This window comes from Ips typographus, linkage group LG15 (genome assembly GCF_016097725.1).
Source record: "Ips typographus isolate SLU linkage group LG15, UJ_Ityp_2.0, whole genome shotgun sequence".
Taxonomy (NCBI): Eukaryota; Metazoa; Arthropoda; class Insecta; order Coleoptera; family Curculionidae; genus Ips; species Ips typographus.
In genome coordinates this window covers 5,652,769-5,671,271 of record NC_138436.1, presented here as the reverse complement: position 1 = coordinate 5,671,271, position 18,503 = coordinate 5,652,769, and the positions used below count along the sequence as shown (strand labels likewise).

Genomic DNA, 18,503 nt, shown 5'->3' with positions numbered 1-18,503 from the left:
ATTAAAATTGTTGATGTTTGAGTGTGCGTTTCTCTGTGTTTAGCCCCGTCGCCAAGAAACACCGAACTGCCAGGATTTCCAGAGCTTCTAGAACCCAGGCTAGAAACCCGCTACAATAGTTTTACACTACCCAGCTTACTCTCAACATTGTGATAAACTGACAGCATGTTTTAATGGTTAGTTTTATATTTTATAAATAAATTCTTAATTGGCATAAAAAGGATAAAGATAACACTTCAGGGCGGCCTCTAGTAACACACAACAAGCCGCATTTGAGACAATTTTAATGTAAAGAGTAGTACAAAACAGACAACGCCTGTAATCCTTTGGGTATTAATTAAGTGCATATTGTGCACCCGAGCATCCACTGTGACGTCACCCGGCGTATCGCTTTAAGCAAACAATCTCGCTGACATTCGCTAGATCTTGGATCTATTGAGAAGGCAAATGCCGACTAGTCTTGTCACTTGTCACTTGGTTTTTGTTTATTTAGTTCTGTCAAAAAGATTAACATGCAGCTGAAATAATTTAATTTTATCACATTAATCCAATAATTGGTGAAGATTATATCCTAAAATCAAGTTAATATATATTTGTAAGTGAAATCAAAACTCAGAGTCGATCTCCACAAATATTTATTAAAAAGGTTGTTAATTGCCTAACATGTTTCGGGTGTATTCAGACACCCATCTTCAGAGGCTTAACTAGATCACTAGTCTGCTGACTGTCATTCTAAAAGGGGGGACAGTTGAACCCAAATGTACCAAGGTGGTTTTTTATTCTGCACGGGGAAAAAACCTTGATCAAAAACCCAGTTCTGGTACAGAGGTGACAGGTTGCTCCGTTTTTTATTCTCAAAGGGGAAAAAAAACCTTAATCAAAACCCAGTGTTGATGTCAAAAAGTGAAGTTACTAGCTACGTTGACAAAGGGAAAGTCGCCCTCATTTTAATCTGTTAAATGTTGAACTTGTGAGTGTCCACCGCGGTTTTTTGTTGTGTGACGTCCCTTTCGTGTCCATTTGGTCTCCTCAGATAGACATGCAGTTTTTACATCATTCAACTTCTTCGGGTTTTGATTAAGTTTTTTCCCCCTTAAAGAATAAAAAACGTAGCTAGTAACTTCACTTTTTGACATCAACACTGGGTTTTGATTAAGGTTTTTTTTCCCCTTCGAGAATAAAAAACGGAGCAACCTGTCACCTCTGTACCAGAACTGGGTTTTGATCAAGGTTTTTTCCCCCGTGCAGAATAAAAAACCACCTTGGTACATTTGGGTTCAACTGTCCCCCCTTTTAGAATGACAGTCAGCAGACTAGTGATCTAGTTAAGCCTCTGAAGATGGGTGTCTGAATACACCCGAAACATGTTAGGCAATTAACAACCTTTTTAATAAATATTTGTGGAGATCGACTCTGAGTTTTGATTTCACTTACACTCACTACTCCACTGTGTGCATATGGACTACTACTTTTCGATAATATATATTTTATGGATCAAACAGCTGCTGGCCCAGGTAAGATTACAGTGGCAGTTTCACACCTAACCTATGTAATAAACCCCCTTGATGCTTCAGTTCTAAAAAATTTTCTAGTCTAGCATTTTTTAAGTATAGTTCAAGTAACAAATTAAGCCTTTTTTACAGAATTGTATGCGGTATATCCTGAATACTTCACTAATTTTCTATATGGTTCAGTTTATTTTTTTATAAACTAACCGGATTCAGGCGCAAATTATCCACTAAGAAGACTGCCACATATCAATCGAGATAAAGAGTGAAATTGAATGCACTACATTACAACAGTAGATAAAAGAACATGTTTTAAGGTTAGTTAACTATTTTTACTAAAACTCAAATTAAAATGAAAAACAATGCAGTTTTCATTATTGTTTTATGTTTCCCACATTCATAATTATTATACACTTTAGTAAATTGCACTGCTAAAGCTTGAGTCAATTTGTATTAGGTATATGTAGTGTTATTTAATGGCATGTTTAAAGTAACAGTAATAAGGAGGTATGTAGCTTGTAGTGTGTATTTGTATGAGACAACATGTATATAAAGAGAAGAGACATGTTCTATATGTTTGTTGAGATGAGTTACTCATTTTTTCTTTGCTTATTGGGTTTTCTGTCTCACCACAAAAAAAATGTCTGTTTGAAAAATGGAATTTCACACTAATAAAATTAAATTAAATTAATATCGACCAAACTGGGTTACCTAAATATTCTTGGGAAGGAGATAACACTTGGTCATATCAAACAAAACTTAAATTTCTTGTAATTTTGTTTTCATTATAAAACCCACCTTTCACTACAACAATAGATAACCTTTCCTATTGGAACAATAAAAGTCAAAATTTATGTCAATTTTCATTGACAAAAACTCTTCTTGGAGTTCCATATTGAACATTATCAGGTTTAATATTTATTCAGTTGTATTCTGTGTTCTGCCGTTGTGTTCATTTTTAGATTATCTAAAGACGGTGGTAGATTTTCCACAAAAACGTCAGGGTTTTTTTCAGTATCAAAGTATCAAGACTGAGCCTAAGTCAGTGGTCAGTGTGTTGGGATGACTAAGTTAATGTTATTTTCAACTTAGTTGAAAATAGTGCAAAATTCCATTTTTCCAACAAACCTTTTTTGTGTGTTGAGACAGAGGACCCAATAAACAAAGAAAAAAATGTACAGTGCGTTTTTTTAACGCGCAAAAGGGTATTTTATAATTGATTGGAATACTGTTTGACTTCAAACTGAGGTCACTTTGAACAATTCATTTATAAAAATACTTGTTTTGTTCTTAACTTTCTTGATATAATGTTAATATTTGCATTTTGATCACCCTGTTTTACTTTCTATGCCAAATTTTACTTGCTATACCGACATAAAGGAAGTATGGAAAGATAAAATCTGTTTGAGAAAAGATGATTTTTTGAAAGTTTTTTATCACTTTTTAGGCCGAATTGGTAAACTTACTTAAGCTTAAGGGTACGAAACAGCCACCCATCAAGTTTTATACTTGTAAACTTCCAAAATAACATGGTCTAACATGTGCTTAAAAATTCAACATGTGAAATACTATGTTGCGCATTAAAAAAAACACACTGTTTATAAAGAATACTGATTATAAAGCAAACATCTGTGTGGAGTTGGAATTTTTTCAAAACCAAAACAATATTTCTGAATTTTTAGATATTTTGGATAGGTATTCAAGCTTTTGCCTCTCCATAAATAATATCTCAGGTGGACAGCATCTGACATTGTTCAATTGAATACTTTAATCTTTATTTACACTTTATTTACTTGCCTTACTGCTAGTAAATAACTATTTTTTGTACAAAGTGATTGGTTTTACTTTTACCTGCTCTTTTTTTTCTACTTTATATTACAAAAAAAAACTTAATACCAAAGTAAACTAGACTGCTTGTTAAAAATAATAGGACATCAAAATTTAAGTTCTTTTTTCAACAGCTGTTTCTTCAAATTGATTGACTCGATTTTAATAATGCTTTTGACAACTAAAAGGTATTTTCTTTCTGTGTCTGTTGACCTAAATAATCTTTTTAAAAGTTGTCAAGAAATCCGAGTATACAGGGTTTGACTGAAGTGTAGTAAAAATATGAAAAATTTGGTGTAAAGCCATTTCTCACAAAAAATGTGTTTGTTTTTCAAAATAATCTTATTCGAGTCTTGTTGTTAATATCTGTAGACGTTTTTGCCAGTTTGGTGACTAAGGGCCGTTTACAAATTTTATTGCAAAATTTCAAAAATGGGGTTATTTTTACGCTTTTTTTAAATTTAACCATTTCTTTAAATTTTTTGTGGAAAAAGAAAAGGATTAGTAAAGCTACACTTAAAACTCCCCAATTTAAGTAAAAAGCTTAATCTTTGTTATACAGGGTGTCTCTAAAAGGTCTGTACAAAATCCTATCACATATTCCTAACATCAAAATAAGCCGATTTGAAACAACTTACCTTTGTCCGAAATTGGTCAGTTTTCGAGGTACAGGGTGGTGAGGTTAAAAAATAATAATTGATTTTTTAAAATATTACATATTACGTTTTGTAACATATTACTTTCAAATCTGGTACCCAGGGGTTTTTTGAGATGCGAAACCCGAATTTGGACACATTTTTACTGCGGCCGGTAGAGGGCGCTTTAAAGTGTACTACTGATGATTTTAAGTGACCATTCTTTTTTCTCTGTGTAATTTTCTTATTTATTTTTTAAGGAAATGATGTTTCAAACATTTTAAAGAAAAAAAGGTACTCCTGCTAATAACCGCTAATGTAAACTGTTGTCGAGATATTTCGGTTTTAAGTGTTCGATACTGTACCGAAATACTGTCACCTGAAATTTGTTCAAATTGTAAGTGTCTAAATTCGGGTTTTGCATCTCGAAAAACCTCTGGCTACCAGATTTGAGAGTAATACTCTATAATAGTCAGGAATATGTCATAGGATTTTGTACAGACCTTTTAGAGACACTCTGTACACGGTGAAAACCCATAAACCTCTGTACACCCAAAAAAAACTTTTATCATAAATCTTGGCATGTTCAGTGATTTTAATGGAAAATAATAATATTGGATAAAGAAGATCCAATCCTATTTAAAGATCCAATTGATATATTTAGACGATTCCAACAGTGGCAATTAAGGGCCGTTTATAAAATTTATTGGTAAATTTCAAAAATGGTTTTATTGTTTCGTCTCTTCATTTTTTTAGATTTTTTGTTGAAGAAATACGGGATAAGCCAAATTACACTTAAAACTACCCAATTTAATTGAAAAGAAGTAGATCATATTCCCACATTGTAGTGAGTGTAAGTGAAAGTAAAACCACAGAGTCAATCTGCATTAAGTTTATTAAATAGCTTAGCTAAATAACATATTTGAAATTTACCAATAAATTTTATTAACGTCTAGATACATGATTCGGATCATTAAACAAATATTAAGATAAAGTTGTTCTAATCCGCAAAGTGATCCATGTTTTTTAATCAGGAAAGGATAGAGACAATTTAAGTCCGGCTAACGGTTTTGGCTCTTAAGCCATCATCAGACCTTAAAAAGAGGTGGTCAGGATCACACAGTCATCACAAAGACAAGCATTGTACACATTACAAAACTCACAGTCAACACTTGCTTTTACATTCACAATATAATTAAAATTAAAACTGTAAAACTATTATAATGTCGGTTAAAAATGTTTTTAAAAGCCCTCTATTTTGCGTTAAAACGACAGAATTGTTCAATATGGAGTCAGGCGATCTAAAGTTAACGTTCATCGTTTTAAAGTACTTTATAAATTTTATTTACCGATATTACAATATTTTTACAGTTTTCATTTTCATTCTAATTATGTTTGAATATAAAAACATGTGTTCACTGTGTGTGTGTGTGTGTGTGCACAATGCTCGTCTTTGTGTTGACTGTGTAATCATGACCCTGGTCTAATGATGAATGACTTAATTTTTCTCCTCCCTTTCCTGAGCATGAATCAAATAGTGTGCTTCTTTATCCAATATTATTATTTTCTATTAAAATCACTAAACATGCAAAAATGTATGATAAAAATATGATTTTGTTTTCAAAGTTTTTTAGGTCACCCTGTATAATGCAAAGCTTTTTACTTAAATTGGGTACCTAGTTTTAAGTGTAGCCTTGTTAATCCCTTTCTGTTTCCACAAAAGATTTAAGGAAATGTTTAAATTAAAAACAAGAGAAGTAAAAATAACCCCCTTTTTTAAATTTTTTAATAGAATTTGTAAACCGCCCTTAATCACCAAACTAGAGAAAACGTCCAGAAATATTGACCACAAGACTCGATTAAGGTTATTTTGAAACACAAAAGCAAATTTTTAATTTTTTGTCCTGACACATTTTTTGACCTTGACCTTGACACTTTCATCAAACCCTGTATACTCGGATCCGTGGTAACTTTCCAAAAGATTATTTAGGTCATCAGAAAGAGGAAGAAAGTACCTTTTAATCCAAAATAAAATGATTTAAATCAATATTACCTATTGATTGTAAAAAAGATTTGTTTCAGGAATGATACATCAAGCGTGCACTGTTTTTTTAGTTTGGTTTTTTATAAGTTATGTGATAAGATCAGTTTTAATTTAAATGGGCCCTTTTTTTCCAAAATCGAAATGAAAAACTTATTTATTAAATATCTTTGGTTTTTTTTTTTTTTTGACTATACACGGTGGTTTATAAAGGTGGGGCAGAGATAATAATACTTTTTTTAAATATAATCTTATATTTGTTAATAAGTTTTTAAATGTTACATGGCGTTTGTTTTTGTTATGAACGTTAATATCCAGTCGGCCAGGAATAAACGCGACAAATTGGAAGCATATTTCCATGACAAGCTTCATAAATATCATGTAATATGTCTAACGGAACATTTTATGTCGGAGGACGAAGTGATAGATTTTAGATTGTATGACTTTATACCCATTTCATTTAAATGCCGTAATAGGGGCGGTGCAATTATCCTCGCTAAACAAAACTCTGAATTTGCTTGTATGACGGAGCTCTCTGACCTTACTTCCGACATTCACTGTGATATAGCAGCAGCTACTTGTGAAAAGCAAAAATTATCAATAGTAACAGTATACAGGTCACCTTATGGAAATTTTGACATTTTTCTGGACAGGTTTGAGAGGGTTCTGCGTCGAGTTTATAAGGCTAAGGGTAAAATCGTTATAAACGGCGACTTTAATATACATTTTGGGACAGGTGAACATAACTTTCTAGTTTTTGACGATCTTCTGAGGACATTTGGCTTTAAATATATGATTGAGGGCAATACGCGTCAGAAAAACTGTATTGACAATATTATAATAAACGTACGCGACCAGGACGATATCTCCACGTACATCTTTGAGCCCGGTTTATCTGATCATAGAGCAGTTATCGCCTTAGTTGACATACAGGTGACAGCACCTCCATCTAAGAAAAAAATCGCGTTTCGCAATTATAATGAGGCTGGTTTATACCATTTCTACAGCTGCATCGAGGAGGCCAATTGGTCATTTGTTGGGAATTCCGCTTTGAGTGTTGATCAAAAGTTTCATTCTCTTACTCAATCAATAGTTGACGGTATCCAGCTATGTTTTCCGCTTATCGAAAAATCTATAAATATTGGCGCAACGTATAATAAACAAAATGGTTTACAAATAGACTCTCTACTATCAGAGAAAATCTACGACTAATGAAGGAACTATACCACGATTATCCCAATGAACACCTAAAAAATAATATAAATCATTACAAAAAATTCTACAAAAAAGAAATTAAACTTGCCAAGTTCAATTTCAATAAAAGGATTATTCAAGAAAATGGCAATACTGCTAAAACCTACTGGAGTTTAATAAATAAGCATCGACCCAATAAAAAGGCACATGCCTCGCCTGAATTGAACACTGACTCTCTGAATATCTTTTTTACTGAATCTGCGGATAAGTTGTGTGGAAATATGCCAAACAGAGTAGATACCCCTACAAATGAATTTAAAAACTTTCCGTATTTTGAATTTCGGGAGGTTTCTTTTAATGAAGTGAGAGAAGTTTTTGATAAGTTAAAAAGCAAAAAAAGCCAGGATCACTACGGCATATCAATGTTTCTGTTGAAACACGTTAAAAACATTCTAATCTACCCACTAACAAAACTAATTAATGAAGTTATAAAAACAGGCATTTTTCCAGATATGTTGAAAGTGTCAAAAGTATTTCCCATTCACAAGGGAGGCGACTTTTCTGAGAATAATTTTAGGCCTATCTCAATGGTGCCCTGTCTCTCGAAAATTATCGAAGCAGTTCTGAAGACGCAAATTAATTCTCACTTTGAAACTCACAACCTATTTTATGCTCATCAATACGGGTTTAGAACAAATAAATCAACCAATTCAGCCTTAATACGATTAATGGAGGCCATTGTTAGTGGACAAGAGGGTGGCAGTTACACTGTTGCTACTTTCCGCGATATAACAAAGGGAATTGACTGTGTGAACCACGCAGTTTTATTAAAAAAGCTCCTTTATTACAACTTTAACCAAGGTAGTCGCAACTTAATTGGATCGTTCCTGGCGGACAGGAAACAGTACGTGAGCTATGATGGTGATACATCGGCTACTCTGCCGATCAGAAGTGGGGTCGTGCAGGGTTCTGTTATTGGACCCACTTTATTTTTGATCTACATTAATGACTTGCCTGAGCTATTGCACGACAGTTGGCCGGTACTCTTTGCGGATGACACAACCTTCTTGTCGATCAGAGATGACTTTAAGGAAGCCCTTGATCTCGCAAACGACGAGTTAATCAGAGCAAAACAGTGGTTTACGGATAACTGTTTAACACTTAACGAATTAAAAACAAAATCGCTGGTGTTCTCACAGCGACAAAACATAACTGAATCCGACCTTGTAAATCCTGTAAAATTTTTGGGGGTCCATCTTGATCCCAAATTAAATTGGGGAGCCCACATTGACCAACTGGCCGGTAAACTTTCCAAAAATATATACGTAATACGTTGCCTTAAAGGAACCGTTGATTCGGAGGTTCTGTTAACGGCCTATCATGCTCTGATCTCCTCTCACATACGATATGGTTTAATTTGCTGGGGACAGGCTGCTGCAGCTACCAGAATTTTTGGTTTACAGCGGAAAGTGATCAGGGTCATCGCAAATATCGGGTTCAGGGAGAACGTGAGAGAAAAATTTAGAGAGTTAAAAATTCTTACTCTGCCAAGTATGTTCATTTATTGCTGTCTTCTGTTCGCCCATGAAAACCAAGCCAACTTTCTTCATGTACACGACGTTCACAATTATAATATTCGTAACAACTCTGACTTTAGACAGGACTTTTACCGACTTAAAGCCAGCAGACTGGGCTCTAACTACTATTGCATAGAATTCTTAAACAAATTGTCTGCAGAACAGAGCTCTACCAACCAACAAGTTTAGCCCTCTAATCAAGCGATTTTTAATTGAACAAGCATTCTTCTCCATTGAAGAATTTACTTCGCTTCAAACTATTGATATTAATACTTACACATTATAGCTGTGTATTGATAATGCATCACCCCAAACATAACAATCGCAGGTACTCTAAGTTTATGTTTTGTTTTGTATTAATTTAGTATTATTGTTTAACTTTACCTTACTGTAGTAAAGATTTTATGCGCATTTTATTTTATACAATTACCAAATTTAATGTTGACTAAATGTATACATTTCCGAATGTTTGTAACATGTTATATAATAAATAAAAATAAATAAATAAATAAATGAAAAGTTGACTACAGGACCATTTTTCAAAAGGTAGAATGCTATTACTAGTACTATAGAATATTTGGTACAAACGTTTGACAGGAATGACATAAAAAGATGAATGTAAATAAATTTAGGTTTGATGCTACAGGGTGTTCAAATTGTTTACATATAGGGTGTTACAAATTTGGTGCACTAGCATTGCTATCTAAGAAACTATAGTTGGTAGAGCTTTAATTAAATGAAAGCAAAGTTGCGCATTTTATTGCTAAATAATTTAGTAAAAAATGAACAAGATTTTATTTCATTTGGAGAAATCAGACAAAAACCGAAAAGCTGAAAGTTCTATTTTTGTTTTTTTTTACCATTGTGTGTATATTTTTTTCTGAGTGTGTTTTTAGGTACTTGTTTTTTTATTTTTTTTTAAAACAACATTAATATCATAATGAGTAGATAATTTACTTTAATATTATTCAATAATTAGGTTCATTGCTCTTTTTAACACTAAAAATAAAGTAAAAACAAAACTCAGCCGATCTCCACAAAATATTGTCACGATCTAATTTTTAGTCGTAACGCGGGGACGTGTAGGCTGGGATCGTAGTCAAGTTAAACTCAAAGATTGGATAACAAAACAACAACAAAAGGAAGGGAATGACACGCAGTCGTCTCCACAATACTTTATTTCGACCTTTAAAGGGTAAGGCCTGCTCTAATAGTTTCGGACATATAAATGGCCTACCTTGTTGAGTTGAAGTAGGTTTTCTTGTTTCGTAAACACCTGTTACACATAAGTAGAGTAAGTTATTCTTGTAGCTCCTGAAGATGGCCATTTATATGTCCGAAACTAGTAGAGCAGGCCTTACCGTTTGAAGGTCGAAATAAAGTATTGTGGAGACGACTGCGTGTCATTGCCTTCCTTTTGTACTTGTACAACTCCACTGAAAGAATATGGACTACTACTTCTTTTTAAAAACAACAACGTTTATTCATAGAGAGAAACAAGTAAAGTTGGAGACTGATTTTATACACATTGTCAGACACAAGTTGGCTTATTTATAAATTACAAGTTTGTACTTATATGATAATAAATGCACAAACCATTTTGGACCTAGGGTACGTGTCAGGGTAGAGTTCCCTTAACTTTCGCGACAGAACCGTTTAGTTTCGCGGATAATTTCAGACACCCCTTTTCCAACAGTTCTCTGCTATTATTGTAAGGTATTACCATCCCTTAGTCAGTTCAATTGGATGATGACTTATTGCTGACTGGCGATTGCAACACCTTAGCTAGCTTCCGTTCTAAAAGGTTCGATTGCTTACTTTTCAATTCGAGTGGCCAACGACTTGTTTCGGTCATTGGTTGATTTTTTGCTGACTAAGGAATTAACGAAAATCTACTTGTGACAATATTTATTAAGTTGTTTTCTGCCTGACACACTTTCGGGTGTATTTGGACACCCATCTTCAGAGGCTTAACTAGAGTCACAGTCTACTGGCTGTCATTCTACAAGACTACAAGGGGGGGACAGCTGAACCCAGGTGTACATAAGGTGGTTGGTGTTTTTATTCTACATAAGGGAAAAAAGCCTTGATCAAAAAACCCAGTGTTGGTTTCAAAGATGGCAGGTTGCGTGGTTTTTTATTCTTGAAGGGAGAAAAAACCTAATGAAAACCCGAGTTAGTTGAATTATGTTAAAACGGCATGTCTATGGAAGTTGGAGACCAAGTAGACCACGTAAGAGACGTCACATAACAAGAACCGCAGTGGACATTCACAGAAAAACAAATTTCCTTCTGCTGCACCCTGAACATGATGCCCTGCCCGACCACGCCACCACCAGGATTTTTTAAATCTTTTTTAAATTTGTTTTTCTGTGAATGTCCACCGCGGTTCTGGTTATGTGACGTTCCTTACGTGGTCTACTCGGTCTCCAATTTCAATAGACATGCCGTTTTAACATTATTCAACTAACTCGGGTTTCGATTAAGTTTTCCCCCCTTCAATAATAAAAAACCAAGCAACATGCCACCTTTGAAACCAACACTGGGTTTTGATTAAGTTTTTTCTCCCTTCAAGAGTAAATGTTATATTACTTATTTAATAGAATTTACATTTGGCTTGCTCTCATAATATTAGCTTGGTATCAAATTTGTGATAAAGCTTTAAAATAATATTGCCTCGTTTTTCTTCATTTTGACTAAGTATGTGCAGGCCGATTGCGTGTGACAAGTAATGTCAAATAATCTTCATAAAACGTATCAAAGTCAACTCAGTTAAATTCGTTTTTCTTGAACTATTTTGTCATTTATGAAGCAAATCATAAGTTATTATACATCACTGAAATCAGAAATAACATGCACTAGTTGGTGGTCTAAAAATCGAATATGGTTCTCATAAGAAAAAAGAAAGTTGATGAAAAACCGCGCAAAAACGAAACGTCGGGAGGAAAATATAAATCCATCATCGAATAGCTGAGAAAAATTGGCAATATGGACTAAAGGTATCTTATCGTACAGCATCATTGAATAAGCCAACTTTTTGCAAGTGTACAGGGTGTTATTTTTTTTTTGAATTTTCGGTCTCTTTTTCCGTCCACAATGATTTTATTCAAATTTCTTGTTCAATTTGGAAACTTTTTTGTTTCTTAAATTATTTCCGTGTTTGTCACCGTTTTCAAGAAAATTACAAATTTATCTGAAAAATTACCCCAAATTCTCTACCAATCTAAAGAGGAGTATACAAAGTTGAGATGTTTTTTCTGAAAATATAAATGCAATTTGCTTGAAAACAAGTTGAATAAAAATGAAATTTTCAACACTGTGTGCTATAGTTATTTTTAGACATAGAATACGTGGTTTATGTTTGCATATTAAAACCTGAAACACCCTGTGTATGTTTAATTAAGGAATTTCGACTTTTTGAAACGAAATACTCATCTATATTTTTTTCTGTTAGCTTTTCCGAAACACTTTAACTTTTATGAAGTATATAATATACCTAATTTTAATTGCGATTTTACCTTCGTTTTTTATTATAAACATTTTAAATTGTTGTAAGTGACATTCAAAAGTAAAACATTTATAGGCCTCTGCCGTAGATGGTGGATTTTTTTTTTTTTTTAAAAACATGATGTTTTTGAGGGCCCTTTCAGTGCTGTTGGTTTTGTGAGTGATTTTAAAGTGCAATTTTATAAGGAAATGGTAAGTCTTTAATTTTTACCATTGTCCTGTAGTGCACCCATTTATTGTTTTGAGTTGGGAAGTTGAATTTTTTTTGAGTTAAAAATTTTTTTTTTTAAATTTTTTTTATAACAACAAATTTTATTTTATTTTTATTTTTTTTATTTTTGCTGCTAATTGTGGGGTTGTAGGCCTGCTCAGTTGAGTGTTGGTAGTCACGTTGAATTTTAGGTTAATAATTAACCTAATTTTTTTCTTTTTGTATCCGGGTTAGGCGTGTGTATTTTTTGGGTTTTTTTCAGGGTTTTGGGTGTTGTGTTTTTTTTCACGGGTTGGGAAATTTTCTAGTTTCAGGTTTTAGGTTAACCGGGGGTGCTGAGCGTCCGGACGACAGTAGCAGCTCCCCATTACCTAAACTAATAACCCAAACCCATCCCAACCTAACCTTGGGGATTTAGTTCATTTTTATTTTTTGTATTTTTTATATTTTTATTTTTTATTATTAATTTTTTGGGGTAAATATTTTAAGGCACTTGGCCAAAGTTCGCGGCAACCCTTGGTTCAGGTTGCCTTTTATTTTTTTATTAAATTAAATTTAAGGTTTGTCTGTTTGACCAAAAACAGTCTGGCATCCCGGTGTTTATTTTAATTTTCTTTTTTTTTATAAAATTATTTTATTTTATTTTATTTTATTTTATTTTTGTTTTCGATTCAGAGGCCGGTAGACGGCCGTGACTATAAAAAGTATTTAGAGTTAAATAAAGTAGAGTCACTTTTGAAAGGGTTTTTTTTTTAAGTAAAGTTTTTTTATTTTTACTTTATCATAAAGTAAAGTCATAGAACTGGTCACGGTCGTAAAGGGTTGATGGTATGATGACACACTGACCGAGTTCACTCTCTAAACTGGGTGCATACTCAACAGGTCAAACCAGAGCTGACATCACCCTTTTTACCTTTTTTTATTTTTTTAAATACTGGCATTGTGTTGCGCAGTATATTGCCCCTGAACATGGACCAAGAGGACGATTTTCTGATTAGTTTCAATGAACTCGACCCCTTGGTAGCATTCCCCCTCCAATCTGATAATCCGCCTACACAGAATCCCCCTGTCTGCTACATGGACAACGTACCGCCCGCTACGGCCGGTTGTTCGATTACGTTCCCCGGTTCGGATTTCGGACTGGCTGCCGGGGAAGATCCTAGTTTTTTTTTCGGCCGGAAGAGGCAGTGTCCGCGACAAAATAGAAGAAACTGGAAAATTATGAAAACAACAAGGTGAGGAGGAAATTGAACCATAACACGTGAACAGACCATAGTTAAAATGTATAAAAAAGGAACATAAATGTTTAGTGTTTTCTTGTTTTTTTTTAATGTGTCCTAAGGAATAGAGCTTTAAAAATTAAGATAAAAGAAAACTTGCAGTACTCTGCAATAATTCAATTAAACAAAAATAGTAGTTTTAAACGAATACAAATATTGTGTCATTATTGTATCTATTGAACACAGATCGTTGTGTGCTTGGTTGTGTGCTATTTAGGCGCGGATTCAAAATTTATAAAAGCTCATATATTTTTGCAGCCAAGAATTTGATTTTACATTTTTTAAGTAAAATGAAGGTGATGCAAGAATAAATTAAAAGCCGACTAGAAAATCGCAAAAAAAAAAAAAAATTTAAACGTATTATTTCAGAGTTTGATGAAACAAAGCAGTCTTGACGATCAAGAAGCTTTGGGAATGGAATGGAAAATCCCCATGCCAAGCGAAAATGGCGACAAAATTACTGATATAGAGTATGATAAAAGACGACCGAGCGATAATAATGAGGCTAGCCAAACGTTTAACAGTCACATTTTAAATATGTACAACGTGCAAGTATCACCTCCTCCGCAAGATAATGCACCCATTGCAAAAGGACTACCTTGCAAACCGAAAGTTTGACAGAAAAACATAGAAGCATTTTTGGATGCCCCCAGGATAAAGTTTTTAGGATACACATCACTTGGTGATTCTGAAACGTTATTCCACTAATTCAGCCTATTCACGACAGAATGGGAATTTTGAAAGAGGTGTGCAAACTCTCTAAGAATCGCATGCTAAACTTAACAAGAGATATTTTAGCTTTCGTACACATCTCTAGCTGAGCTCCAAATTAAGACAGAAGAGGATATAGCTAGAAATCCAATATCGACTACAGAGCCTGAAATGGAGGACAATCCAACTGACAATTTGTACTATGTTGCCGAATTTACCTCAATATATGATTGCTTAATTGAAAATCATCGTCAACTTCCAAAGCTGAAACTGACTCAATCAACATTATGGCTGACGTTTTGCCAGGGTTTTGAGATTATGTTGAATTATCACGCTAATCTATTTTTTTTCAGAATGACCATTGACGTTTGTTGTCAACAGACCTACAGAAACAACATTTCTATTATTAAAACACTTTAAACTAAAGATGGAGTGAATGCAATATTTTTTTAAGAAATTTAAAGTTTAAGAAATGTCACGTCTGACTTTCATGATTACATTCGACGCTTAAGAGTAGTCACGTGACCTTTGTAACTGAATTCAATAATTAAACAAATCACGAAACGTTTTTAGGTTTCCTGTTTATGGTAAAAATGGTAACGTGACCTTAAGGATACTCTCTTGATTTGCTACATTGACAGCTAATTTTTTCAATTAAATTTGACTTACTGTTTTTTTTCCGTTTAGATGCTTGTGTGTGTTTAAACCGGCACCAATTCTAAAGTATAACATAAAAATTTGACGTAACTTTACGTTTTCAAATTTTTGAAGATGCAAATCAAATATTTGGGAAGACAGTGGTGTAAATCCAACAAGAAAACCATTAGTACATATATCAAAAAGTTTGCCAACGCCTTAGCGACGACTGGGCTTACGGCAACGGTATGTATATTCACGTTTAGAGGTTGTTATGTAAATAATACATTTATGCAAGACCATGGAATTTCCAAGCTGAAGAGTGCTCTCTCAAAGCTTCAGTAGATCGGTTTAACAATCGTCGTTATACACATTTATTGTTTTGAGTTGGGAAGTTGAATTTTTTTTGGGTTAAAAATTTTAAAAACAAAAAACCTAAAAACACACAAAATACACAAGTGTTTAAAGTGGTACTAAAACACTTGAATCTGGACATTTAAGTGTAATCACTTTAAATACTAACACACAAAACAAAAAAAACACAAAATCGACATAAAGTGTTTAAAGTTTAACGTACCCAACTTTTTTTAAATATTTCATTCATTCGATTTTTGCAACTTTAAATGTTTTATGTTGTGACATATACTTTAGTGTAATTCAAGTACTGTAATAGTATGACAATTACACTGGGGTAACAAAAAGATAAGTTTTAGGTGAAATATTTATTTACCTGTTTCTAATCTAAAAGGTACCCTTCCATGGAGCTGTGTGACCTTGACGTGGGTGGAAGGGCTAAGTAGATTAATGTGTTGTTTGCATATTTTTTGCATGCAACAACATTGATCGAAGCCAAGGACAGCTCAAAGCAACATATAGCAACCTAGCAACATCTATCGGTAGACAAGCATCAGTGTGTAGTAATGAAGCTACTAGATCAATGAGAGTTTACTGAGACGCTTCTCTGGATGAGGAGCGCACTATGTATCCCTTACATTGAGCAAAGCTGTTGAGCTGAAGTCCAATCCGACGCGGAACAACTTTATTGGAGCAGAGTGAATACACTTCTGTTATTTCGTTTAAACACGTTCAATGCCTTTACGCTCTTACTTAATCTCGAAAAAGAGTAATACCTTATATTTTGTTTATTCAGCGTATTATTTATTACTTATGTTTTGCAGCAATAGCACAGCACACGTGGCAATGCGCAAACTTGCCTTTTTCCTAGCCGATTCCATAGATTTAATTGTCATTCGTTCTGTTATGTACACTATTGTCAAAGTAATACGCATTGAAATGAAGAACAATGAAAGCATATATGCCCTGGACATTTGTTTGTTTACTTTTAAAATTGATGAGTTGCGATATTGGGCCCTAAAGTGTTCATTGTTACAGAAATAATTGTTTAGGATACGCTATTGAGGACGAACACTTAGTCATTAAATTAAGGTCGATAGTGACAAAGTTTTTCAGTGGAGCCGTCCCCCATCTCCCAATGAAAAAGGTCCGTCTGCCGACCACCACGATTATTGTCGCTGCCACAATTATTGTTGCCCCCATTGGGCAATGCGGTATTACGCGTTGATGGAACCAGGCGGATTGGAGATCGACCATCAGTGATATCCGACCGAGACGCTCTTTTGATGCCACCACCCATCGCCCTACCACCTAGAGCGCGGCCACGAAAAAAGCGACGTAACGAACCGAAAACCTACTTGGCACCTCCATCACAGGCCGGCACGCATAAATCATCGTCGAAAATTCGGATTTTGTCAGACGTGCAGATTCGGCCGCCAAGAGGATCGCCACAACCTGGGCTGCCTCTACGACCATAGCCCTCGGCTACACCACGACATCCACCACCATCATCATCATCACCAGAGGAGCAATGGTAAGAAAAAGAGCCGAAACCGACTATGACGCCAGAAATAATCGAGGACAGTGACGGAGAAGTGAGTGAGGCGCACCTGGTGCAAATTGCAAAAGAGCAATTTTTCAACAAAATCAATTTAAAATGTTTACAGATTGGTGTGGTCAATCTGAAATTGGGTACGGTTTTCAGATGGTCTCGCACATACAGTCTGTACGTGTTTAAAATTGACCCAAAAAAATAGTTAGTTTTAGATGCGCATAGTTTTTAAGTTCCCCTCTGGTCACTGTTGTAGATATAGGATAATAAAATAGGACTAAAAAACCCAAAAAAAAATTAATATACAGAATGTACAGTTTACTTAGAAATTTGTTCGATAATATGACATTTCGATACAACTTTACATATTGTATATTTGCCCAAAAAAATGTATAAAAATAAAACCCAAAAAAATTTTAAAAACAAAAAACCTAAAAACACACAAAATACACAAGTGTTTAAAGTGGTACTAAAACACTTGAATCTGGACATTTAAGTGTAATCACTTTAAATACTAACACACAAAACAAAAAACACAAAATCGACATAAAGTGTTTAAAGTTTAACGTACCCAACTTTTTTTTAATATTTCATTCATTAAATTTTTGCAACTTTAAATGTTTTATGTTGTGACATATACACTGGGGTAACAAAAAGATAAGTTTTAGGTGAAATATTTATTTACCTGTTTCTAATCTAAAAGGTATCCTTCCATGGGGCTGTGTGACCTTGACTTGGGTGGAAGGGCTTAGTAGATTAATGTGTTGTTTGCATATTTTTTGCATGCAACAACATTGATCGAAGCCAAGGACAGCTCAAAGTGTTTTCTTACATATTTAAAAGTACTACTTTTACTTTCGAAGTTAAAAAAATGCAGTGGTTTAGTTGAATTACTTCATCCTCATTTTAACCGAATTAGCGTAACGATATTGCTCAAAATAAACGTAGTGTATTAGAGACTAGCGCCCCCATCTATTCTTTTAAAGCAAGCATAATTTTTATTTTTATTTTTTACTTTAGGTGTTCGTGTAGCAAATTTAGTCGTTTTATCTACCACTTAGCAACATATAGCAACATAGCAACATCTATCGGTAGACAAGCATCAGTGTGTAGTAATGAAGCTACTAGATCAATGAGAGTCTACTCAGAAGCTTCTCTGGATGCTGGAAGGTGGAAGCTGTTGAGCTGAAGTCCAATCCGACGCGGAACAACTTTACTGGAGCAGAGTGAATACACTTCTGTTATTTCGTTTAAACACGTTCAATGCCTTTACTCTCTTACTTAATCTCGAAATAGAGTAATACCTTATATTTAATGATTATTTGGCGGAGTTAGGGACAAATAAGTTCTACCAGTTCTTGGCCAAGAACTGGTAGAACTTATTTGTCCCTAACTCCGCCAAATAATCATTAAATATTCACATATTTGGGACGCCACTACTACGATCTGTAATACCTTATATTTTGTTTA

General features: G+C 34.1%; 1 long non-coding RNA gene across 1 annotated transcript; it reads left to right on the top strand.

The window, feature by feature from the left end:
• The first annotated feature begins 507 nt into the window (after window positions 1-507).
• LOC145738099 (uncharacterized) lies at window positions 508-15,812 on the top strand. Its single transcript, XR_014180588.1, has 5 exons — window positions 508-1,514; window positions 1,644-1,825; window positions 12,809-13,735; window positions 14,150-14,526; window positions 14,579-15,812. It is a non-coding gene; the product is annotated as an uncharacterized LOC145738099 (long non-coding RNA).
• Window positions 15,813-18,503: the final 2,691 nt, after the last annotated feature.